Source organism: Mirounga angustirostris, unplaced genomic scaffold (genome assembly GCF_029215605.1).
Source record: "Mirounga angustirostris isolate CCGP_5_RB_7025 unplaced genomic scaffold, mMirAng1.0.hap1 SCAF_15, whole genome shotgun sequence".
Classification (NCBI taxonomy): Eukaryota; Metazoa; Chordata; class Mammalia; order Carnivora; family Phocidae; genus Mirounga; species Mirounga angustirostris.
The window spans coordinates 13966966-13992356 of record NW_026991723.1 but is presented as its reverse complement, the minus strand read 5'-3'; the positions used below and the strand labels follow the sequence as shown (position 1 = coordinate 13992356).

The 25391-nt window shown below is 41.8% G+C and overlaps 1 long non-coding RNA gene across 2 annotated transcripts in view; it reads left to right on the top strand.

The window, feature by feature from the left end:
• LOC123849553 (uncharacterized) overlaps positions 1–25391 on the top strand; it is a 46296-nt gene that overhangs the window by 15729 nt on the left and 5176 nt on the right. Inside the window, exon 5 of one of the 2 annotated variants that reach the window (XR_006792101.3) lies at positions 15124–18515. This is a non-coding gene — a long non-coding RNA (uncharacterized LOC123849553). The remainder of the gene's footprint in view (positions 1–15123; positions 18516–25391) is intronic. The other variant, XR_006792102.3, reaches the window with a different exon arrangement.

The window sequence follows — 25391 nt, the reverse complement described above, 5'->3', positions numbered from 1 at the left end:
GCAAATATCTTCTCCCATTCTGTCGGTTGTCTTTTGGTTTTGTTGACTGTTTGCTTTGCAAAAGCTTTTTATCTTGATGAAGTCCCAATAGTTCATTTTTGCCCTTGCTTCCTTTGCCTTTGGTGATGTTTCTAGGAAGAAGTTGCTTCGGCTGAGGTCAAAGAGGTTGCTGCCTGTGTTCTCCTTTAGGATTTGGATGGACTCCTGTCTCACATTGAGGTCTTTCAACCATTTGGAGTCTATTTTTGTGTGTGGTGTAAGGAAATGGTCCAGTTTCATTCTTCTGCATGTGGCTATCCAATTTTCCCAACACCATTTGTTGAAGAGACTGTCTTTTTTCCATTGGACATTCTTTCCTGCTTTGTCAAAGATGAGTTGACCATAGAGTTGAGGGTCCATTTCTGAGCTCTCTATTCTGTTCCATTGATCTATGTGTCTGTTTTTGTGCCAGTACCATGCTGTCTTGATGATGACAGCTTTGTAATAGAGCTGGAAGTCCGGAATTGTGATGCTGCCAGCTTTGCTTTTCTTTTTCAACATTCCTCTGGCTATGCGGGGTCTTTTCTGGTTCCATACAAATTTTAGGATTATTTGTTCCATTTCTTTGGAAAAAGTGGATGGTATTTTGATGGGGATTGCATTGAATGTGTAGATTGCTCTAGGTAGCATTGACATCTTCACAATATTTGTTCTTCCAATCCATGAGCATGGAACATTTTTCCATTTCTTTGTGTCTTCCTCAATTTCTTTCATGAGTATTTTATAGTTTTCTGAGTACAGATCCTTTGTCTCTTTGGTTAGATTTATTCCTAGGTATCTTATGGTTTTGGGTGCAATTGTAAATGGGATCGACTCCTTAATTTCTCTTTCTTCTGTCTTGTTGTTGGTGTATAGGAATGCCACTGATTTCTGTGCATTGATTTTATATCCTGCCACTTTACTGAATTCCTGTATGAGTTCTAGCAGTTTTGGGGTGGAGTCTTTTGGGTTTTCCACATAAAGTATCATATCATCTGCAAAGAATGAGGGTTTGACTTCTTCTTTGCCGATTTGGATGCCTTTGATTTCTTTTTGTTGTCTGATTGCTGTGGCTAAGACTTCCAATACTATGTTGAATAGCAGTGGTGATAGTGGACATCCCTGCCGCATTCCTGACCTTAGGGGGAAAGCTCTCAGTTTTTCCCCATTGAGAATGATATTCGCTGTAGGTTTTTCATAGATGGCTTTTATGATACTAAGGTATGTACCCTCCATGCCTATACTCTGAAGAGTTTTGATCAAGAAAGGATGCTGTACTTTGTCAAAAGCTTTTTCTGCATCTCTTGAGAGGATCATATGATTCTTGTTCTTTGTTTTGTTAATGTATTGTATCACATTGATTGAACTGCGGATGTTGAACCAACCTTGCAGCTCAGGGATAAATCCCACTTGGTTGTGGTGGATAATCCTTTTAATGTACTGTTGGATCCTATTGGCTAGTATTTTGGTGAGAATTTTTGCATCCATGTTCATCAGGGATATTGGTCTGTAATTCTCCTTTTTGATGGTGTCTTTGTCTGGTTTTGGGATCAAGGTAATGCTGGCCTCATAAAACGAGTTTGGAAGTTTTCCTTCCATTTCTATTTTTTGGAACAGTTTCAGAAGAATAGGTATTAATTCTTCTTTAAATGTTTGGTAGAATTCCCCTGGGAAGTGGCAACAGACCTATCCACAGAGACCTGGCAGGCCAGAAAGGACTGCTTTCTTTTGGTGTCCATTAGCATGGTAAATGGTTTTCCACCCCCTCACTTTCAATCTGGGGGTGTCTTTGGTTCTAAAATGAGTCTCTTGCAGACAGCATATTGATGGGTCTTGTTTTTTAATCCAGTCTGATAGCCTGTGTCTTTTGATTGGGGCATTGAGCCCATTTACATTCAGGGTAACTATTGAAAGATAGGAATTTAGTGCCATTGTATTGCCTGTAAGGTGACTGTTACCGTATATTGTCTGTGTTCCTTTCTGGTCTATGTTGCTTTTAGGGTCTCTCTTTGCTTAGAGGACCCCTTTCAAGATTTCTTGTAGGGCTGGTTTTGTGTTTGCAAATTCCTTTAGTTTTTGTTTGTCCTGGAAGCTTTTTATCTCTCTTTCAATTTTCAATGACAGCCTAGCTGGATATAGTATTCTTGGCTGCATATTTTTCTCATTTAGTGCTCTGAATCTATCCTGCCAGTCCTTTCTGGCCTGCCAGGTCTCTGTGGATAGGTCTGTTGCCAGTCTAATGTTTTTACCATTGTAGGTTACATATCTCTTCTCCCGAGCTCCTTTCAGGATTTTCTCTTTGTCTCTGAGACTCGTAAGTTTTACTATTAGATGTCGGGGTCTTGACCTATTTTTATTGATTTTGAGAGGGGTTCTCTGTGCTTCCTGGATTTTGATGCCTGTTTCCTTCCCCAAATTAGGGAAGTTCTCTGCTATAATTTGCTCCATTATACCTTCTGCCCCTCTCTCTCTTTCTTCATCTTCTGGGATCCCAATTATTCTAATGTTGTTTCGCCTTATGGTATCGCTTATCTCTCGAATTCTGCCCTCGTGATCCAGTAGTTGTTTATCTCTCTTTTTCTCAGCTTCTTTATTTTCTATCATTTCATCTTCTATATTACTGATTCTCTCTTCTGCCTCATTTATTCTAGCAGTTAGTGCCCCCATTTTTGATTGCACCTCATTAATAGCCTTTTTGATTTCTACTTAGTTAGATTTTAGTTCTTTTACTTCTCCAGAAAGGGTTTCTCTAATAACTTCCATATTTTTTTCAAGCCCAGCTAGTATTTTTAAAGTGATGATTCTGAACTCTAGATCTGACATCATACTAATGTCCATATTGAGTAGGTCCCTGGCAGTCAGTACTACCTCTTGTTCTTTTTGTTGAGGTGACTTTTTCCATCTTGTCATTTTGTGCAGAGGAGAATAGATTAATGAGAGAACAAAATGCTAGCAGGTTAACAACGTCCCCAGAAAATATACTCTAAACAAATCAGAAAAGACCTGAAGCAGTGGGAAAAGAAAGGGAAAGGGAGAAAAAAGAAAAAGAAAAAAAAAAAAAGAAAAAAGAAAAAGATAAAAACAAACAGAAACAGAACAAAACAAAACAAAACAAAAACAGAATGTGATCAAATATGATCAGGCTGGTATATAGATCAGTGCCACACACTAGATTTGGGGTGTATTTTGGTCTTTTAGAAGAAAGTGCCTCCCAAAATTTTAAAGAAAGAAAAACTTATATATGTACAAAAATAAGGGTTGATATGATGAAGGGATGGAATATGACTGTAAAGATGGAAATTATAAAAAATTTTATAAAAGGAATTGATAGGAAGTTGTTTGAAAAAGAAAGAAGAGGATTTAAAAAAAGAGAAAAAAGGAAAAAAAGGGAGAGAATGTGATCAGGCAGGGGAGTAGAAAAAACCATATACTAGAGATTTAGGGTATATTTTAATCTGTTAGAAGAAACTATCTCAAAATTTTAAAGAGAGAACAACTTATATATATATGCCAAAAATACGGGTAACTACTATGAAGGGATAGAATATGACTCTAAAAATGAAAAATAATGTTTTTTAAAAAAAGGGATTGATAAGATGTTGGTTGAAAAAGGGAAAAAGAAAAATTCAAAAAGAAAAAAAAGAAAAAAAGACAGTTAAAAAAAAATTAACTCTGAAAGACTAAAGAATCATGGTAAAAAAGCCGTGAATTCTATGTGCAGTAGTCCCCTAGCGCTGGAGTTCTGCTGTTCTCATTGATCGGTAAACTTGGTCTTGGCCGGCTGTTCTCGCTGATCTTCTGGGGAGGGGCCTGTTGCCGTGGTTCCCAAATGTCTCTGCCGGAGGCGGAATTGCCCCGCCCTTGCCCCCTCCCGGCTAAGTGATCTGCTCGGGTTTGCTCTCCGGGGCTTTTGTTCCCTGCGAGCTTTCCGTCCAGCTTTGGAGGCCGAGAGTGACAATGGCGGCCTCCCAATCTCCGCCCGGAGGAGCCGAGAACTCGGGGCCCGCTCCTCAGTGAGCCCCCAGAGAAAAGCCGTCAGTCACTCCCGTCTCCCCATCTCCGGCCGCACTCCGTGCTCGCCCGGCCCGTGACCGCGCGTTTCTATCTCCGGCCCCCGACCCCGGGTGGAGTCTCCAAACCCAGCAGATCCCTGCGGTGCGCTCCCGCGCGGCTCCTCCCCGGGGAGGAAGGGGAGTCTCCCCGGATCTGCCGCTTGTGGGGTCCCTGCTGGAGGAGCAGGGGCCCGACTGGGCCGCGGATCCCGGTTTATGGCCACCCCGAGCTGAGGGCCCGCGCCTGGGCTCCGCCTCTGCAGCCGGCTTCCCTGCTCCGGTACCTGGGAGCTCTGCCGCCCTCAGGCACCCCCGGTCTTTCTGTGACCCCGAGGGTCCTGAGACCACACTGTCCCGGAGGGTTCCACCCCCCGCTGAGCCACCAGAGTGACGTCCCTCGGCGGAGCAGACTTTTAAAAGTTCCGATTTTGTGCTCCGTGGTTCTATCACTTGCCAGAAGCGGCCGACGGAGGCCCCTCCCCCGCCGTCTATCCTCCCGAATATCGCCTCGGGTTCACTTCTCCGCACGTCCTACCTTCCAGAAAGTGGTTGCTTTTCTGATGAGAGAGTTGTTGCTCTTCTTTTCTTCAATCTCCTGTTGAGTTTGTAGGTGTTCAGAATGGTTTGATCCCTATCCAGCTGAATTCCTGAGAGGAGACGAAATCCAGGTCTCCTACTCCTCCGCCATCTTGCTCCTCCCCCCCATAAACATAATTCTTATAACCCAGTGCCACACAGCAGGGTCCTTCTCCATCCTCCTATGTCAGCTTGGGTCTTTTATTCATACAGGTGCTATGCAAAGCTGTGGAAGTCCCGCAGCAGGGGCCCTGTGGGGGCAGGAGTGGGCTGTTGGCAAGCAGCAAGCTGGCAGCATCTTTCACACTGCATGGTAACCTTCCTGCACTTCTCCAGTTAGCAACTTCTTGTTTGTCCTCAACTGCACACACCTTCACCGGTCTCCTAACGCTCCCGAGCAGTGCCCCACACTCAGCAGAGGATGCCGTCTAGCATTCAGTCAGGAAAATAGAGGTCAGTAGGCATTCCCACCTGAGCTTCTCCTCCTCTGCTTCCTGACCCATGGGTCTGAATCCAAAGCCTTTATTCCTTTCATTCCCGTCCATTTCTGTGAGAACAGTGGCCTTCCTTCTACATCTATTCACTGGATCTCCTCTCATTTTGCTTTCTCAGAACATCAGTTTATCAGTGGTGCCTCTGACTCTGGTGTTTTTATTCTCTCCTCACGTGTTTTTATTTCCCTTTGGTCTACAGTTATGCTTCACTATCTTCCAACTTAAAAAAAAAAATCCCTCTTGATTTTCCGTGACCTTCCCATTTCCACTATGCTTATTCATGTCTCCTTTAACAGCATTGATTTTTGAGAACTTTGTCACTAAATGAAGACATTAGGGTGAAAATCCTTTTCTGACCAGCTCTTACATGCAGTGACATAACCCTTGACCATCAAATTCCCTAAAAGAGAAAGCTGCTGGTACTTTTGACACTGTCTCGATCCACTTCCATGGTTGTTTGGTTTCTGCCTCCCTTAGTTCACTAAGTTCTCTTGCCAAGAACATTGTCAGTTCACTGCCTGTGGCTAAGTACCGTGTTTTGACTTGGCTTCTTGGAAGTAGTTCATAAAGTGGATTCTTTCCTCTTATTGAATGCCTTTCTTGCCGTGATTTCAATTTAGTTGAATGAACATTTATTGATGGGACAGATAGGATGTACCAGAAACCAACCTAGGTGCCAGAGGTATGGAGATGAGTAAGATTTGGACCCTGTCCTTGAGAGCTTTAGAGGCTGGAGATTGGGGGTATGGAGGAGACGGGGAAATTGTGCTTCAATAGAAGGTCATGGGTGCTGGGCTCTAACTCTGCTCATGAGCAAACAGCAGAAACAGGGTGGTGAGGTGGGGGGAGACCAAGAGAAGGCTTCTCTGGAGAAGGTGGTACCTGACCTGAGTCTTGAAACTTGAGTATTAATATGATTTCCAACTCTTCTTATTTCCTTTATAACTCTTTGGCTTTGTCTTTCCACGTCTCTTCTTTTTTGGTATTTATGATCCTCAGGCTTGCTTCCTTGATCCTCCATTCTCTTCTCATTCTGCTCATTCTTTTTTTTTTTTTTTTTTTTTTTTAAGATTTTATTCATTTATTTGACAGAGAGAGACACAGCGAGTGAGGGAACACAAGCAGTGGGGGGTGGGAGAGGGAGAAGCAGGTTTCCCAACGAGCAGGGAGCCCGATGTGGGGCTCGATCCCAGGACCCTGGGATCATGACCTGAGCCGAAGGCAGATGCTTAACCGACTGAGCCACCCAGGCGCCCCACATTCTGCTCATTCTTGACATGTGTCTCTGACTTTGATTACCACTTATGTCCTCCTTAGATCTGTCTCTTAGACTCCAAACTAGATTTATTTCACCACTTCCCCCACCACAGGCTTTGTTGAGATATCACTGATAACACTGTAAATTTAAGACACACAATGTAATGATTTGTACGCATACATATTGTAACATGTTTACTGCACCACTCTTTCTATCTGGTCTGGATATTTTATGGGCAGTTCAACCTAGGATACCTAAATGTGGGTAACTATTTACCCCTTACATCCACCTTCTCCCTGTGCTTCCTGTCAACGAATGCCACTATAATCTCTCTGTCTAGATGCCTAGGTCAAGCATTTAAGAATCAACTTTGATCCTTCTGTCGCCCTTACCTAGCACATCTATATGGTGACCAAGAGTTATTGATCTGGCTATTTCATGTCTCTTTAGCTCTCTGCTTCTCTGCATCCCACTGCTATTGCCTTGGCTTTGACCTTCCTCATTTTCTGCCTGTTGTACTCATCTACTAAGTGGTCTCTCCATCTTCAGGCTTTCTCCCCCTTTAAGTCTTTCCATATCCCTCCCAAGCAACCTCTCCAAGAACAGATCTGGTCTCTTCATTCCCCTGATTAAGGTCCTTTGATCACTCCCCATTGCCATTAGGGTACAGTATAAGTTGGTTGAACTGGCTCACAGAGCCTCACCTTGGGAACCTCCATTCCCTGTTCCTGATTTCTCACAAAATCAAACTGCACATGGTTCTCTGAGCATACCAGTCTCTGTCGTGGTTTTGTAATTAAGCATGTGCTGTTCCCTCTGTCTGGGACTTCCTTGTCCCCTTTCTTGGCTGACTATACCTCAGTCACTCAGTTGTCACTTCCAAACTACAAAATGCTTCTCTGTCTCCTTCCTTCCCAGTGTAGCTTACTCTGACCCACAGGCTCGGTAGCATCAGAAGTTTTGTATCTAGCGTTTCTCACACCATACATTTATTACCACTTGGCTTGTCTGTATCTTCTACTTAATCACTAGGGTCCTTGAGGCCAAGGACTGTGTTTGTGTTCTCTGTGTCCTCAGTTCTTGGAGTAGTGCCTGGCACAGGGGCATGAGACATGTACTCAACAGATGTGTGTGAAGTGAATAAATGGGTCTAGCCTCCCCTAAAAATTTCCCCATGGCTATCATCCTGGCCCGGTTCCTTCGCAGTCTGCATTATAAAAATAAAGAAAAAAGGGAAGTAATAGAAATTAGATAAAAGGATTTTTCAAAAAAGGTTGAACAAATGACTCTTGAATAAGATTTTTATAACAGTCAAAACTGACATCTACAGCGAAACCACACAAAGAAATTCCTGTCGGCAAAACAGCATAAAGGATCGTAGAAGACTTTTTGAAATAATTAAAAAATAACAACACAGTGAAACAAGTCCTGAATGGTAAGTTGGAGGTTTACTTAAAGGCACATGTTTTAAGACAGTCATATGAGGTAATGCTTCTCAAAGACTAGAAAGAGATCCTTAATCATAAGCAGATGTACTTAACAATAATGTGAGCTAACGTTAATGAGCCGCTAGACTGAATGTTTTACATACATGATCTGAGTTGGTGTTTACATGACACTGTGAAGTGTGTATATGACGCCCAGGTTATTGATGAGAGAACCGAGGCCTTTGTCTGGATCCAGACCTAGTGCTTTCTGCCTTGCCACAAGGAGGTTTTTGCTCAGGGGGCAGAGCTCAGCTATCCAGGGAAGACACGGGCTGTACTTTGTCTTCCAGGATAGAAACATGCCTTGGCTGATGTGGCCACTGGCAACCTGGTTGCCTTTTGTGGATTTCCCTATTTAGGAGACTTTGAGCAGAGGGATTCTCAGGGTCACATATAATAATGGACCAGAGGCTATGGGGGGAGGTAAAATTCTTACTTAATCCCATCTACTGTGCAAAACTTCCCTCTGAGGTCTCCAGGCCTGAGTGTTGAGAACGAGCTGCTTCTTCCAAATGAGGAGGTCGTGGAACCAAAGTCAGAATACCTGGTCAGAAGCCCCCACGGAGTCAGGATTAGAGTAGGAGGCTCGGTTGTCACTCCTGGACACTCAGGTGGCTTAAACTGGACACATATGTGTGGGAGAAAGAGGACCTGAGAGAAGGAAATGCACCTTCATGCCTGAGTTATACTGAGACCACGTGTGCAAACCTGTCTTTGGTGATTTTGAGATTCCTCAAAATCCCTGGTTCAGAGCTCAGCTCACAAGTAGACCCTCCACTGTATGTTCTTGATGAATTAGGGAGATTTTATGGACAACTCATTATCTGATTTAACCTTCACAAACTTCCCTCAGCTAGATGCCATTGATCCTCTTATAAAAATGACAATATGGAGACTAAGAGAGGCAAAGCCATTCCAAAAGCGAGGACTGCGGCTCGGGTCCCAGAGCAGCCGTCCTCATGGTCACAGGCTCAAAGGCTTGCCTCTTGCTCCCAGAGTCCACTGTTAAATAGTCAGGACTTTTCAAGCTGGTTACGAGATTGCTCATAGCTTGAAATTGCATGGTCTGAGTCGACCACAGAAATTTGCGAACCCTACAGATCAGGGCTTCCCTGTATGTGCTGCGAACCAGTTGACAGAACTGGTTTAGTGAGTCTAACCTGTGACTGCCTCCATGACTATCCCAAGTACCTACTGTTGCCATTAAGTGTGGGATCTCAACCCACATAATAGCAGTCTCCCGTCAAGCTTCCATGCAGCTAAGCCACGGGGCTGCCTGTGATGTGCTCTTTTGTAGGACTGGACTCCTGTGAGTCATTGATCCACGGAGCAAACGGTAAAATTAGTGAGACACTTCTAAAGAGATGTTATTTTCCCTGCCTTTTATTTCTGTTGAAATACTGTGAAGCTTTCCTGTCTTTGTGAGGTTGGTTGTTTGGTTGGTTTTCTCCCTCCACTAGAATGTGAGCTCTCCCAGGGCAGAGACTCCATTTCTGCTGCTTCCCTGCTAGACAGTAGTGTGAAAGAGGATCAGAAAAATCTCTATTCCTCAAACAACAAACATGGTAGAAACCAGCAATGAGTTCAGCAGCAGCAAGCGAGCAGGGAAATGGTTATAATCTCACTCTCTAACTGTGAGAACCTGGTAGCCATAGAGAGAATCAGGAGATTCTGTGGTGGCTGTGCTTAGCATGGCTTCTTGCCCACTTCCACCTTCCAGAAGCAGCACAAGGGGAGATAATAGGTGATTTTTTTTTTTTTTAATAAGAGAGGAAGAGGGAGAGAGAATCTTAAGCAAGCTCCACGCCTAGCATGGAGCCTGACACAGGGAATTGATCTCACGACCCTAAGATCATGACCTGAGCTAAAATCAAGAGTTGGACGCTTAAATGAGCCAGATGCCCCAGTAGGTGAAAGTTCTTATAAAATTTTTATAAATATTGCCAAATTTCTGGAGAAGCAGATGAATGAAGTGAGCAGGTAGCATAGGAAAAAGTCTGGGCACCCTTGCCCCATGGAATAGTTTTAGTGGGGGACAGCACTCACAGTTAGGTGATGTGAATTCTTAGGATATTAAGAAAATTTCTGAAAAAAATAGAAGAACTTGTGTCCTCAAATTAAGGTTACCCAGAGCCCCAGCAGAGCTCTCTCCTTTTTCTTTGCACCACAGACTATGGAAAAATGAATCTAAAACAATATTCACTCTTTAGCCCATAACTCGGGAGAAAACAGTGCAGTCTCAAATGAGCTGCAAAGATGTCAGTGAGAACCGACTTGCATTCTGTCTGAGCAAAGAGAAGTTTGGTTAGAGCTGTCCACCTTAAAGGTGGGTAAAAAACAAAACACATGGTGCTAGATAGATGGAGAAGAAGGAAGGAAGGAAAAAAGGGAAGTGGGAAGAAAGGAAGAGAGAGTTGAAGGAAGTAAGGGGAAGGAGATAGGGAAGGAAGGGCCAAGGTAGAAGGAAGTAAGGGTGGATGGATGGAAGGAAGGGAGGGAGGAAGGAACAAGGGAATGAAAAGAAAAAAGGAAAGAAGGAAGGGAAGGAGAGGGTGAAGAAGTGAAGGAGTGAGAACATAGTGGGTAAAACACAGATGAATAGTTCAATCAATATTTCCATGGGTGCTTTGGGTCATAAAAGAAGTATGAACAGGAATTTGTTTTTAGAGGGGGGAGGGGCAGGAGAGGGAGAGAGAATCATAAGCAGGCTCCATGCTCAGTGCGGAGCCCAGCGCAGGGCCCAATCTCACCACCCTGAGATCATGACCCTGAGATCATGACCTGAGCCAAAATCAAGAGTTGGTTGCATAACTGATTGAGCTACCCAGGCACCCCAGGCATTCTTTATTAGAACAGGAACATAAAAAATAAGAACTGAAGGATAGAATGGTAAAAAAACAACAGCATGAAATGCAGAAAATTTCAGAGCTAAGGGAACAAATTAAGGACCAAAACAACATCATTACAAAACTTTTGCATAAATTAAAGACAACAGAGTACACACAGCTGAAATTCAAATGATTTCCGTAGAGAGAAAGCTGAAGATTTCAGAGTGCACCCAGAAGGAAAATGCAAGGTTTGAAAGCAATTAGAACAGAGTCTCACATGACTGGGCTTCTGGCTCACTCTCAAGTCCACATCCTACCAATTCTTCCAATTCACTGGGATTACCAGCCCAATGACCTGCCGCGTTTCATAATTCATCAACCTTTCTCCTCTCACTCCCTGTGTCCAGCTTAGCTTTACTTAATGCACTCCTTGAAAGTAGGAGTAATACTTCTGTTGTTGTTTTATTTTCTCTTTTTGGCAAATTCTCCCTGGAACGATAGCATTTCTGGTATGGCTGGTGCTTGGTTTAGAGCAAGAGATATCCCATATTGAAGGCTTTTATGCTATGGGCTGTCACTGTAATCAACCCTGAGGAAGCGAGGGTATAAGTTCACTGTGTTGCCTCTCTCTCTTCTTTTATTATATTCACTTGGCAAACAAACAAAAAATAAAACAAAACTCTAAACAAAAACCCTACCATGATTAAATCCAACCATCTGCTTCTTTGAGCACCTGAATGAGGTTGGAGTAAATAATACAAATAGAATGACCAGTCCCACTTTAAACTTAGGCCCATTATTTTTAGAAGAGCATTTGACACTTCCTGGCTTTCTTTGTGTGTTCTCCTTCCTCTCTAAATCTTCAAAATGATCTTTATATACTTTCCTCTCTCTCCTACAACCTTTAGTATCACTCTGTCCCTACACTCTCTTAGCTGATGGCTTCCCTTTACCTGATAAAAATAAACAGATGGTCATTTGGCTTCCTCCTCCATAGATACTTGATTCTCATCTTTCTCAATGTCTCAGCAGCAGAGTGGCCTCGCCATCCTTCATGAATCACTTTCTTTGCTTGGCTTCTAGGACAACACCTACTTCTCCTTTCTCCCTAGCTCTTCCTTCTTGGTGTTCTTTACGGGATTCTCCTTTTCCCAACCTCCAGAGGTGACTGTATCCAAAGGCTTAGTCCTGGGTCCAGTTTTCTATGTACATTGGTGCCATGTTGAATCTTCACATATGCTGTTTTGGGGTTAGAGAACTGGGTGTGAGTATTTCTTAAAACTCAAAGGATTTTGTTGCACTGTGAGGACTGAAGATCACTGTCTACCCGTGGTGATTTTCCTCCTGGTGTTAATTTTACCCATATGTTGACCACTTCTAAATTTCTCTCTCCACTGAACTCTAGACTAGACATAGATACCTCTTGTCTACTGGATTTCTGATAGATATCTGAAATGTGACACTCCTGGATCCCTGTTCTTAATCCAACCTATTACTTCTCCAGCCTTGCCCATTTCAGTAAGTGGCACTAATTTTAACCCAGTTGCTCAAGTAGAACAAAACCAACCAACCAACCAACCAACCAGCCAACCAACCAACCAAACAAAGCATTAGAATTTGTCCTTGGTTCCATTTTTCTTATTCCTCCATCAGTCATTCCATCCGCTCTAGGAAGTTCCATCCATTTTACTTGTGATGTATATCCCAAAGATGTCACTCTCCGTGTCTTCACTCTTACTGCCCTAGTCCACATCATCGTCTCTTGCCTGGATTGCTACTATTAACTCTTAACTGGACTTTCTGCTTCTATTTTTTCATCCCACCTCTTCTTTCAGGTCATCCTCTACACAGCAGTCAAATTGGTCTTCTAAAAATGTCAGTCAGTTCACATCCCTCTTCCCGCCTCTTGCTTACACCTTCTAAAGCTTTTACATTGCATTTTGAATTTCATCATCTGAAATTATCTGTGTGAAATGACTCCTGACTATCTCTCTGACCACATAGGCTCCTCTCCTACTCTCCCACTAAGCTGTAGCTACCTTGACCTTCTTTCTGGTACTTAAACAAGCCACACTTATTTTTACCTTAGGCATTTTCTGTTCCTTCCATGTAGAAGGTTTCTCCTCTAAGTCCTTTTAGTGATGGAGTCTTTTGAATTATTCAGGACTCAGCTTACATGTCACATCTAAAGAGATGTCTTTCTTTGCTAAAATAGCTTTCTCCCCTACTTATTCATCAGGTATCCTTACATACATAGCACTTATTACACATAGTCTGAGAAGTATCTTGTTTTGTTTTACCTTATTTTCTTTCTCCCCCTTTAGAATTTAAGTTCTGTGAGTGCAGGGATCTTACCCATTTTTCATACTCATCTCCCCAGTGTCCAGATACCCCAAACATATGTATTGAATATACTCAGGAATGGAAAACCTATGGTAAAAACGATCAGTGTTCAGGATGAGATACATTTAAATGGAAAACCAGGACTGAGTACTTGGAGGCTTATAATCACAAAACAGATTTTAAGTATTAAAAACCTTGACAAAGTTCAAATAATAATATAACTTATGAAACTAAAAATGTGAATTACAAAAGGCGAATTTCCTTATTGTTCAAAGTAAGGAGTCAGTCTTAATTTTATTTTCTAAACATTTCTTCTGTTAAATTCAAGAAAAATTAAATTTTACTTTAAAAAGATTGTACTTAAAGTACAATTTCACTTTATATTTTACATCTCCTCCCCTACCTATCCATCTTCTTTTTGGATGAAAAAATGTTACAAAGGAAAAAAGATGCATATTTTGGGATTGTGAGAGTTCCAGTAATTTTTTTTTTGCTTTCTTCTTTAATTTTTTCCTATTAATTAAATTAAAAAATGATCATACAGCAATGAAGTTATTCTGAAAAATAGTGAATAAGTGGGGTGCCTGGGTGGCTCAGTCCCTTAAGCATCTCCCTTCAGCTCGGGTCATGATCCCAGGGTCCTGGGATGGAGTCCCAAGTTGGGCTCTCTGCTCAGCAGGGAGCCTGATTCTCCCTCTCCATCCCTGCTCCCCCTGCTTGTTCTCTCTCTCTCTCTCTGTCAAATAAATAAATAAATAAATAAAATCTTTAGAAAAATAGTGAATGAGAGATGAAAAAGCACAGACTACATGTGTGGAGAACTTTACAAGCTACCTATGAATGAAAGCATTGAAATAGGGATTGAATTAGAGAGATTTTCTCTAAGATTTTGCTAGTTTGCTTCTTGTTTAAGAAGGGAGGTACTAGAATAAACCTGAATGCTGATGAAATGGACTCAGAAGCAAGAATGTGTGCATGTGGCATATTTAGGGAAGAGAAGTGATCTATGGAGCGGCAGTCCCTTCCAGAGAAGAGGACAGTGAATGAGTTTCACAGCATCTATTCTGACCCAGCCTTTGTTAGGAGATGGGTGATTTAACTACTGTAAAAAGGGGACCAGGAGAAGATGAGTGTGGGCAGATGCAGAAAGTTATGTCGATTTAGAATCAGTGGTGGGAAATTGAGGGGTTTGATGGCTAATTCCTTTTATGACCTCTGAAGTTGGAGATAAGTCATTACTTGAGAGTGCATGATGGTAAGTGTAAGGAAATTGGAAAAGGTATAAAAATGGTGGAAAAGCTACTCCTAGAGAAAAACAGCAAGATTAATCGGCCCTGCTAAGGGTTTGGCTGAGGTTTGATTTTAAATGTGAAGTGATAGCAATCTATTCAGTGGAGTAATTTTTCTCCAGCTTTACTCAGCTGTTTGGGTACAGGTATGGAGAACATGGGTGGTTGAGTTCATTCATGGTAGGTGCTATGAGAAAGGAGCCTAAAAAGTTCAGGGGTTTGCAGGAGGAGGAGGATTGTAATGGACTCCAAGATGATGAAGACAGAAGTGAAGAGTCTCTGGTGGATAAGGGGAAATTGGTTTGGCCTGTGAGTTGAAAGATGGTGATGAGTTTGAAGGAATTTTGTTCCTGGGGCATTTGAGCTGTATGTCTTCCTTTCACATAACGGCAGAAGTAGATTAACTGAAGCATTCGTATTCATTAAGGTCCTTGTCATAGCTGCTCTGGTGTATAACTTTATGGTTTGGCACAAGCCACTTACTTGAGACTGTTTCTTTGTCTGTAAATAAATGGGTTGAGATCCTTGTCTCTCAAACTGAAGGGTGCACACAAATTACTTGAGTATCATGTTTAAATACAGATTCTGATTTAGTAGCTCTTAGGTAGGGTCTGAGGTTTTGCATTTGCAATAGGCAACCATGTAATTCGATGCTGCTGGTCCAGGGATCACACTTTGAGTAGCAAGGAACAGATAAAGTCTATGAGGCTTCGAAATTCTGATGATAAAATCTTTGACCTTGAAATATATTTCCTCTTTCTTGTCTTCCTTTTCTAAGCTTTGCCAATTCATCTTGAAACCAAGTCTTTGGACACTTCGATAGTTTTCCCTTAACTGAGCAGGAAGTCAATAGAGAAAGATGCAAGCCCTGCAGAATAACCAACGCCCAGCAACGGAAACGGAAGAGTTCTGATGACGTCTTAGAGCTTGTGTCTGCCTGGGTGGGGGTAGGTGATACTGCCTTTTCCCAGGCATGGTGTGTCAAACAGGAATGTACTATCATGCAGGAAATGGCTCCAATACAAACAGGGACGCCAGAGATCAGGCTTGAATGAGAGACTGATCACAGCAAATGGCACATTACAGACAGACACTTAGATCAATTTCCTTCCTTTGTTGTGTCAAAATGTTTCACTGTGTCAGGCTTCCTTTCCTTAAAAAACATATGTTCCCAATCTCATATACAATACAAAGCCCACCACAAGTCCTCCTTTACTCCCCCAACTTTAGGTTTCATTTCGTCTTAAAGCTAAAGACTACTGGAAGGGCAGCTGGTACCGACGTAGGGGAACCAACCTAAACTGTTGCCATATTGTATATTTCCCATATGTAACCTTCCCATTTCAAAAGGTCCCACCTACAGGGATGTGTTTTTCTGGACCAAACATGTTTTTTTGCAGGCAATCAATTCACATTTCAATTATTAGAAAAATAACGGAGTGCTTTAGCAGATTGAATCTGATGTATTTGACCCAAAGGGAAAATTTGTTGTAAGGAGAAATAGATGGAAGAAAGGAACAAAACATTTTTGTAACAGCTGTAACTGTTTGAGGACAGTTTTCTTTTAATGAGATGGGTGTTAGTGATCGTAGGAAATGCTGAGTATGAGTAATTGAGGGAAAAGTCAGAGTCAACGTTTCCTTTCCTTTCGGGATGTTTCAAAGGAGGAGGAAATCATTCTGAGAAGTACTTACTGACTTATATGGCGCAGGACACTGTCCATAGGCCAAGTTTACAAAAGAATTGAGAAAGACACATTCAGGATCTAAATGTCAGCTTCTAGCCTTTTGTCCTGGGGGCACCCTGCCATCACTGAGACTGACCAAGGGGGCTAATATTATCGAATGGTTCCTTCTTGCTTTCTGGACCTGGGTTGACGCCATATTTGAAGATGGCAAAACATAAAAGAGCAAGAGCCATCTTACCGAAGGTCTGTCTGTTAGGTTTTCTTTAAATATCCTAACTCCAGGGGTGCCTGAGTGGCTCAGGTCATGATCCCAGGGTCGTGGGATCGAGCCCCACATCGGGCTCCCTGCTCAGCGGGGAGCCTGCTTCTCCCTCTCCCACTCCCCCTGCTTGTGTTCCTGCTCTTGCTGTCTCTCTCTCTGTCAAATAAATAAATAAAATCTTTAAAAAAAAAATATCCTAACTCCATTCAAGAAATGTCTTGGAATATGTTTTATGTTGTGCTGAAATCTAAGCCACTTTTCTCTCCAGGAAATGGTGGTGGGGTCTCACAAATGAAAGTAAGGGTGTCTATTGATAGGCCTTTTGCAGTGGGGCAGGCAATCCACGAAACTAGGAAAAGAACTGTCACAAAAGCCCATTTCCACAGGAAAAGAACATTGTATGCAATAAACACAAATGAACTTGCTGCTGCACCCCTCACGCTCATCCTGCCACCTCTTACCATGCCTTCCTATGTACTGTTGAATCCACAGGCCATGGAATAAGTAGATGACACCATTGAATAGTTAGGCTGAAATAACATAAGAGGCCACTTTAATTATAAGGCCAGAGCTCATCAATGCATTGAAATGAGGAAAAAGGAATTGGAATAACCTCGCTTGAATTGCATTAAGTTACTATTTTGCAAAGCCAAAAAATTCCTAGGGTCTTCACAGTAGGCATTGTGGAGATTTTTTTTTTTTCCCAAGGGGGTGTGTAGGGGTGCGTGTGAGTGAATTATAAAAGACTGCAAATTACTTTGAATAAAGAAGAATTTTTTTAATTTTTTTTAATGAAAAGGGTTTCTACTACATGTAGCAAATTAAATTCCAGATGTTGGTGGCTACAAAATCTCTACCAGATGTAGGGACTCATGGTGGCTGGGGATGTTTATTGCAAGTATGGCATTCAGCACCTGTTTAAAGAGACCTCCCCCTTACCTTTTCATGTGCGCTAGCATGTTATTCATCAGGAATGACGAAATATTTAGCCTCCATAATTAAAGAGGCAAGGAAAATTTCTAAAACTAATAATTATTTTACTCTCAATGCCAGTTAAGTCAATGACTACAGTGTTTCTCCTGGGACATTTCTGAAAATCCATTAATCACACTTTGTCAAAATAGGGGATCCATTTTGGGAAGTTAATTCAGAGTGGAAAAAAGGACTTAAGGTCACATAATCCAGCCCAAAGGAAAGACACGGACTTTTAGCAGTCCCGCCCGATTGCTGCTTTAAGGTAACCCGTTTGCTAATGAGTCCTTATTACAGAGCCTCCCCGTTTATGAGCCACGGTGTTGCTACTGCATTTCCCATTGCATAAGAGCAAACGAGCGCTGTGTTCTCAGCACACTGTCCGTCAGCAGAGCTGGACCGTCCCAGGCTGCTGGAGGAGGGTCCTGAAGAAGGCCACTTCCCCCTCTGGGGTCACACTGCAATCCAAATATCTGTGTGAGCTCTACAGTCTGGAATGCATGTTAAAAAAGTGAGTTAATTGAGATTACAGTCTCTGCTACTTCGGAGTGAATGTTTCAGTGTTTCCTGAATCAGTCACAATGTAAGCCACATGTAATGATTGTCATTGTCTTTGGGATTCGTTGCTTGGTATGGAGGTTGGGCAAGAGGAAAGAAAGAATGTGACATTTTTTGATCATACACACCATCATACATTCCCTCACACACACATCCTCTCTTCCAGTCTGCGGCTCCTTTAGATGGTAAAACAAATGACCTTTTTATGAACTTGTTTTGCCTCCTGAGCTCTGCCCTTATGAACTTAGCTGGGATTCATGTTTTCTGTTTTTTTTTATAGACTTGATTTTTTAGGTTCACGGTAAAACTGAGCATAAAGTAGGAGAGTTCCCATATATACATCATCCCTCCCCGTCCCCAGTGCTGCCTCCTCCACTATCATCATCCCCCACCAGAGTGGTACACTTGATACTGTTGATAAACCTGTGTTGACACACGATTATCACCCCAAGTCCACAGTTTACCTTACAGTTCCCTCTTGGTGTTATGCTTTCTGTGGGTTTGGACAAATGTACAATGCCATGTGTCCGCCAGAGTCATTTCTGCCCTGTGCATTTCTCCCTTCTCACCCCTGGGAGCCCCTGATCTTTTTCTGTCTCAATGGTTTTACTTTTTTCAGGACATCATGCAGTTGGAATCATTATGGTACATACACTGTTCAAGTTGGCTTCTTTCCTGTAGTCATATACGGGTAAGTTTCCTCCATGTCTTTCATGGCTGGATTTCTTTTCATCCACATAAAATATTGGGACGGGAGAATGAAAACACATGGTAGCTTGCCAGGAGTTGAGGCTCCAGTGTTGAAGTCATTCTATGAAAAGGCCCTAGGCTAACCCACCTTGGATTTCCGTAGCCCACCAATCAACCTGGAAAGCTTTTATATGCTAGTTAGCTTGAGCCTGTTTTGCCATGTGATGTTCACATGTGTTTGATGTTCCTTGGTCCTCTTTTATTGCCTCCAAAACCAATAAACATAAGAATCCGATGAGACTCAAGATGGATTATTAGGGAAAGAGGATATTTATTCATTTCTACAAATAAAAGGGTATAGAGAGTGTTTTTTAATATAAACAAGACTAGAACAGTTTGTCTTCTGATTCCAGCTTCCTATTTCAGCAGAGGGCACTCCGACCTTACCTAGAGCCCAGTGTTTCTTCATTTGACCAGTTTGGGAAAGTAGCTGGCTTATCAGATCCATCTTTCAGTTTACCTGTCAGCAGTGAGAATACTGTTGAAATAGAAACCACATGCATCCAACTAGGACCCAGCCCTATCCTGTGTGATCCTGGTGTCTTTCATTCATCTCTACCCTAAAGCCCCTACTGTTCTCTAGTGTAATCCATGCATTTACATGTGTCCTTTCTGACTAGTCTGTGAACTCCTTGGGGCTGGGACCCATACATTTCATCCTAGCACAATGCCTGGCCTAGACTACACACTCAAGAAATACCTACTGAATAAATGGAAAAAAAAGAGTGGAGTCTGAGGGGACTGTAATGAATGGAAGATGTGCATGCGTTTGATGTTTCTATAGAAGCCACCGTTTGCCCTATGGATTCAGTAGTGTTCCTGGTTGGGGTTATATCTGTGTTACATATTGCTCTATGTCAAGAGGCAAAAATGGCACTGGCCTTAGGTCCAGAGTAGAAGAACCCACTGTATCACCCCGTTCAGCATGGCATTATGTTTGATCCCCCTAATGGCTGGGTCACAGCAAGTCATGTAGGTAAAGCAACGCTAGTTTTCTCAGCAGTTTGGACTGACAAAAGCCCAAGACAAATCCAGCTTGTGGATTTGCATGTACCCTTCCCTGGTCCTAAAATGCCCCCGTCTTCATCTCTGAATCTCAGAATCTTACCGCACATTCTATCACCTGCTCAAGTGCCACTTCTCATGGAGTTCTGTTTCAGGCCACCAGGAACCTTTCTGCCCCGTCTCCTATAGCAGTGAAAACTTAGAACAACCCTCATGGCACTCAGCAAGTTCTCTCATGCCTTACAATTTTTCATATGTATGTCTTATCTTCCAGAGTTTTATCTCCTGTAGTAAGGGACTTGACATTTTTTTGAGCGCCAACTGCATGTGTTATTTCATTTAATCCTTACAACATTTCAGTGGCAAATAACCATCCTTAGCTTGCTGATGAACTGGAGCTCAGATAAGTGAATTATCTTGACTGTTACCACCAAGCTAGCAAATGATGGAGCCAGATTCTAAGACCAGTTTGATGCCAAAGGCCATGTTCTTTCCATTACATTATACAGGACCCATTATGCCCCAGAGAGAGCTGAGCCTTAGCAAGTTGAGGGAGGTAGAACCCCTTTTTACTTTGCCCTGTTTGTAGGTCTCCAAAATCTTTATGATTGTCTTATTTCACTATCATGACAAACTGCTCACAGAAGAGAATCTGTGGGCCTGTCATTCGTATTACTTATGTGTTTAAATTTTAAAAACTGATATGTAATCTACATGAAGTAAAACACCAAAATCTTAAATGTATAGCTTGGTGAGTTTTTTTTTTTTTTTTTTACATATTGTGCAGGAAAGTGTTAGCCGAGAAGACTTGACTGCTATCCTTAGAAAGACCTGCTTGCAAGGTTGCTAAGAATTTGAAATTTGAGAGGGTTTGTGTTGTTTTCTGATAAGAATGGCTCATTGGCTCATAAGCTCATCTGGCTGGCTGTTGGAAGAGCATGCGACTCTTGATCTCAGGGTTGTGAGTTCGAACCCCACATTTGGTGTAGGGGTTGCTAAAAAAAATAAACAGAAAAAATTTTTAAAAAGTGGCTCATTGTGTATTCATGGGAACAGTATGGTATATGCTGAAGACTTGCTTTTCTTCTGAGAGTTTGTAATTTGGTACATGCTAGGCAGAAGCTACCTTTGTGATTAGTTCCCAATAAAAATCTTGGCACTGAGTCTTTAATGGGTTTCCCTTGGAGACAGCACTTTACACATATCACATTTGTTGCTGTAGGAATTAACAACCTATGTGACTTCACTGGGACTCTTAGACTCTTGCTTCTGGTTTACTCTGAACTTTGCCCCATGTGCTTTTTCTCTTTGCTGATTTTACTTTGCATCTTTTTTTTTTTTTGGTAATACGTTATAGCCATGCTTGTGACTCTATGTTGAGTCCTTTGAGTCCTCTCGGTAAACCACTGAACTTGGGAGTGGTCTTGCAGTCTCCTGCCTCACATATGTACACAGCTGTGTAGCCATCAGGTAGATCAAGATATAGAAATTTCTATCATTGCAGAAAGTTCCCTCATGCTTCTTTCCAGTAAAAACCCTTACTTCCTAAATTCCAACTTCTGTTGCTGGAGATTGGTCTTGCCTGTTCTTGAGTTTCAAATCAGCGGATCATAAGATAATTATATATACTCTCATGCCTGACATCTTCCACTCAAAGTAATGTTTTTTTGAGATTAATAAAAAATATCCATTACAATATCCAGCCTCTTAAAATCTTATGGCAGTTCATATCTATACACCACAATTTATTCTTTCTTCTGTGGATGGACATTTGTGTTGTTTCCAGATTTTGGCTATTATAAATTATAGCTCTGATGAACATTATTTTTTTTTTTAATTTATTCATTCAAGACACAGAGATACAGAGAGAGAGAATATGAGCAGGGGGAGAAGCAGAGGAAGGGGGAGAAGCAGGCCCCCCGCTGAGCAGGGAGCCCGACGCGGGGCTCGATCCCAGGACCCTGGGATCATGACCTAAGCTGAAGGCAGACGCTTAACCATCTGAGCCACCCAGGTGCCCCTCTGATGAACATTCTTGTATAAATCTTTGTGAGAACATATGCATTCATTTCTCTTGGAAAATAGTCTTGGAGCCAAAGTGTTGGATCATAGGGCAGATGCATTTTTACCTGTATTAGAAACTGCTAAGCAGTTTTCTAAAGCAGCTGTACCATTTTCCATTCCCATTACCAGTGTATAAGGATTTGTCACCACATCCTTGCTAATGCTTGGTATCATCAGTCTTTTTGATTTTAGCCGTTCTAATGCAGGGGTGGGGGGGCATGAAGTGATACTTTGCTGTGGCTTAAATTTGACTTTCTGGTGATTAGTGACACTGAGCATTTTTTTCACATTATTATTGGCCATTTGGATATCTTCTTTTGTGATGGGATTTATGTTACATTTTAAAATGATTTAAAATTTTTTTTTGTATTTTATTCTTAGTTCTATCTCCTCATTTCTGAGTTTTTCTCATTCTGACTGATACGGTTTTGTGTTTTTTTTTTCTTTGCATACTCTATCATGAAAAAAATCTCCATTAGTTCATTTGAAAAATATTGAGTTAGTTTTCATCTGTCCTGTGGCCTTTTTTTCTGGAGAGCTTTCATTATCTACAGAGATATTTTCCTGTGCCTAGTTTTCTATTTTCTTATAAAAATGTTGTATAAAATTCAACTGTAATTCCTTCCTGTTGCTCATTTTCCCAAGAGATTGGTTTTCCTAAACTCTTAGGGGGAAGGGATGGGTCAAGATAGCTTGTCTAGCTTGATTTTCATAGAGTTCTATCTTCCTGTTGTTTTATTGTTTTTGTTCAAAAATATGGTGTCATAATTCTGGAGCTCTCCTGGTTTTGTTCCTCGTCCTCATTTTCTTTGGACCTTCTCTTTTCTTCCTCCTTCTCTTTGTCAAATTATGTTATATCTCCTGCAGTTTTTCCATAGTGCAGAGCTTTGTCCTGGAATAGCACTTTGGCAAGTTCACTTCCACAGTTAAGTCCCACATTAATCTGGCTTCTTAAAATCTTCCTGCCATCTCATTGCACTCACCTGCAAACAACCCTTCGAATTCAGCTGCGGTCCTCAAATTGGCCACCCACACTTTCCAGTCAATATATATTGGCATGGTGCCTGGGCGGCATAGTTTGTTGAGTGGCCAACTCTTGGTTTTGGTTCAGGCCTGATCTCAGGGTCATGAGATCGAGCCCTGTGTTGGGCTCCATGCTCAGCAGGGAGTCTGCTTGAGATTCTCTCCTTCTCCCTCTGCTCTTCACCCTGCGTGTGTGTGCACTCTCTCTCTCTCTCAAATAAATAAAATATATAGGCATTGGAATTATTCCTTTGGGAATAATTCTGGGGTTAGCTTGTTCTCAGATCTGCTAGATGCCCCCTTACTTCCCTTGGCTTCTACCTGTATAGATGTTAATGATACATGAGTCTTGGTGTGTTGTCCTCACTGACTCCAATTCTGGGAATAACTTATTACTTAATGTTATAGATACTGTATGTGGCTTGCTGGTTTGGCTCTGTTTTTATGGGGTGATCAGGGATATTAAAAATGCTACATACCCTCACCACTGTCTTCCCATATTATATTTTGAATTTAAGCCAGGGTGGGTTTTTCTCCCCTTTAGTGTATTTATATTTTAGGTGTTACCTTAAATTGTGGAACAGGAGAACACATCTCCAGTTCAAGAGCTCACAGGGAACAGATATCAAATTTTCAACCTCTTGAGATCATACCATAGTAAACTGATGTCTACTGGGCCTTTGCATCAGACTCTTTTGAAAGAAGAAGCTTGAGAAGAATACATAACTCTATGTTTGGCTTTTCTCTTTTCTTTTTAAAAAACAATTCCCCTACTTCCTCTACTTGCTTTCCTTCCCTTGATTTAAATTCCTGGGAGTATATTTCACCAGTTTCTTATGTAAGGGGTAGCAAAAGAAACTTCTTAAACTCTATTCCCGCTTCCCAAAGCAACTATTGACAAAGGTATGGATTTCAGTCCAAACATACAATAGAACACATGGGACTGTTTGAATCTTTACATAATGAAGTTTCTCCATGGAATTCTTGCTTTCTTTCCTATTTCTTTTTTTTTTTTTTTAAAGATTTTATTTATTTATTTGAGAGAGAGAATGAGAGAGAGAGAACACATGAGAGGGGATAGGGTCAGAGGACAAAGCAGACTCCCTGCCGAGCAGGGAGCCCAATGCGGGACTCGATCCAGGGACTCCAGGATCATGACCTGAGCCGAAGGCAGACGCTTAACCAACTGAGCCACCCAGGCACCCCTCTTTCCTATTTCTTTAGGACTCCTCCTATACTGAATTTAGATAATGAGCCTTCTGGTTAGGGAAGTTTTTCCTTATTCTATGGTTAGTGACCAATTTCAGAGTGCTGCAATAATAAAACCACATAATCCAATGGTTTTCTAACTTTGTCTACATAAGCATCTTCTGGGATTTTTGGATTCCACAAACTGGAGATTCAGAAACAATATTGTAGGGTGGGTCTAGGAATCTGCACAGGATATACATCCCAGACGATGCTGATGCAATTGGTTTGTCTAGGGATGTCAGTTCGAAAAACATTAGTGTAAGCCAAAAATATTTTCAGAGACCAAATCAAAACTAAGTTTGGTGACTATATTCTAAAATAGGCCATGAGGTTTCAGAAAATGCTCTGTGTGAACATTCATTCATTGTTTTAGTTAACATCTTAAATGCTATGTGTCAGGGCCTGTGCTCATTCATTTTGAAATGAATAAGAGAAGGATCTAGACTTTATGGCTAATATGAGAGAAACATGCAAAGGAATAATTCCAATATAATGTTAAAAGGTAAAAGCGTTGACCCATGGCATTCTCATGGGAGGTATCTGTGACTTTTCAAATTTGTCATATAATTCCTTCCTCAAAATATGTCTGTAATTAAGAATGAAGAGTGATAATTTTAGTGATACGGAGAGTCTGGGCTATTATAATTTTTTTTTTTTCATTAAATGACCTCCAATTCTGTTCTAATTTTGTTCAGTAAAATGATGGCTCCATGTCATGAACCTTCTGGTCTGTCAAGAGTATTAAATCTACAGTTACCAAAGAGTATTTGAGATTAAATTATTGTGGAACAGTGCTTCTTAAATTTAAGCAAGCTTGTTAAAACCCAGATTCTCAGGTCCTATGCCCAGATCTAAGGAAGTGGGACCTGTGAATGCCCAGTTTCAGTAATCTCCCAAGACGTGCTACTGCTGTTGGTCTAAGGACTACATTTTTTTTTTTTTAAGATTTTATTTATTTATTTGAGAGAGAGAGAATGAGAGACAGAGAGCATGAGAAGGAGGAAGGTCAGAGGCAGAAGCAGGCTCCCTGCCGAGCAGGGAGCCCGATGCGGGACTCGATCCAGGGACTCCAGGATCATGACCTGAGCCGAAGGCAGTCACTTAACCAACTGAGCCACCCAGGCGCCCCTAAGGACTACATTTTGAATCGCACAGTTTTCGAAGAGCTGTTGGTAGCACTCAGGAACTAGTAATTAATATCCTAGATTGGGGAGTGACAGAGCATGATGAGAAGAAGGCTCTTCACGAAGGACCTGGGTATTTGAGATTCAGTAGGGGTTCGCAGTGTGGGAGAGGGTGGATCATAGGCAAAGAGAAGATTTCCAGGGAGATGGCAAAGTAGGGTCAAAGACACAGGCACAAAACAGTACCAAGCGTTTAGGGACCTGTCTAGAGACAGATCTTCTTACAGTCCAAAAGCTCACAGTGACTCTGGAGACAGTGGGAAAAACTAAGCTCCTACTTGAGCAGCAGA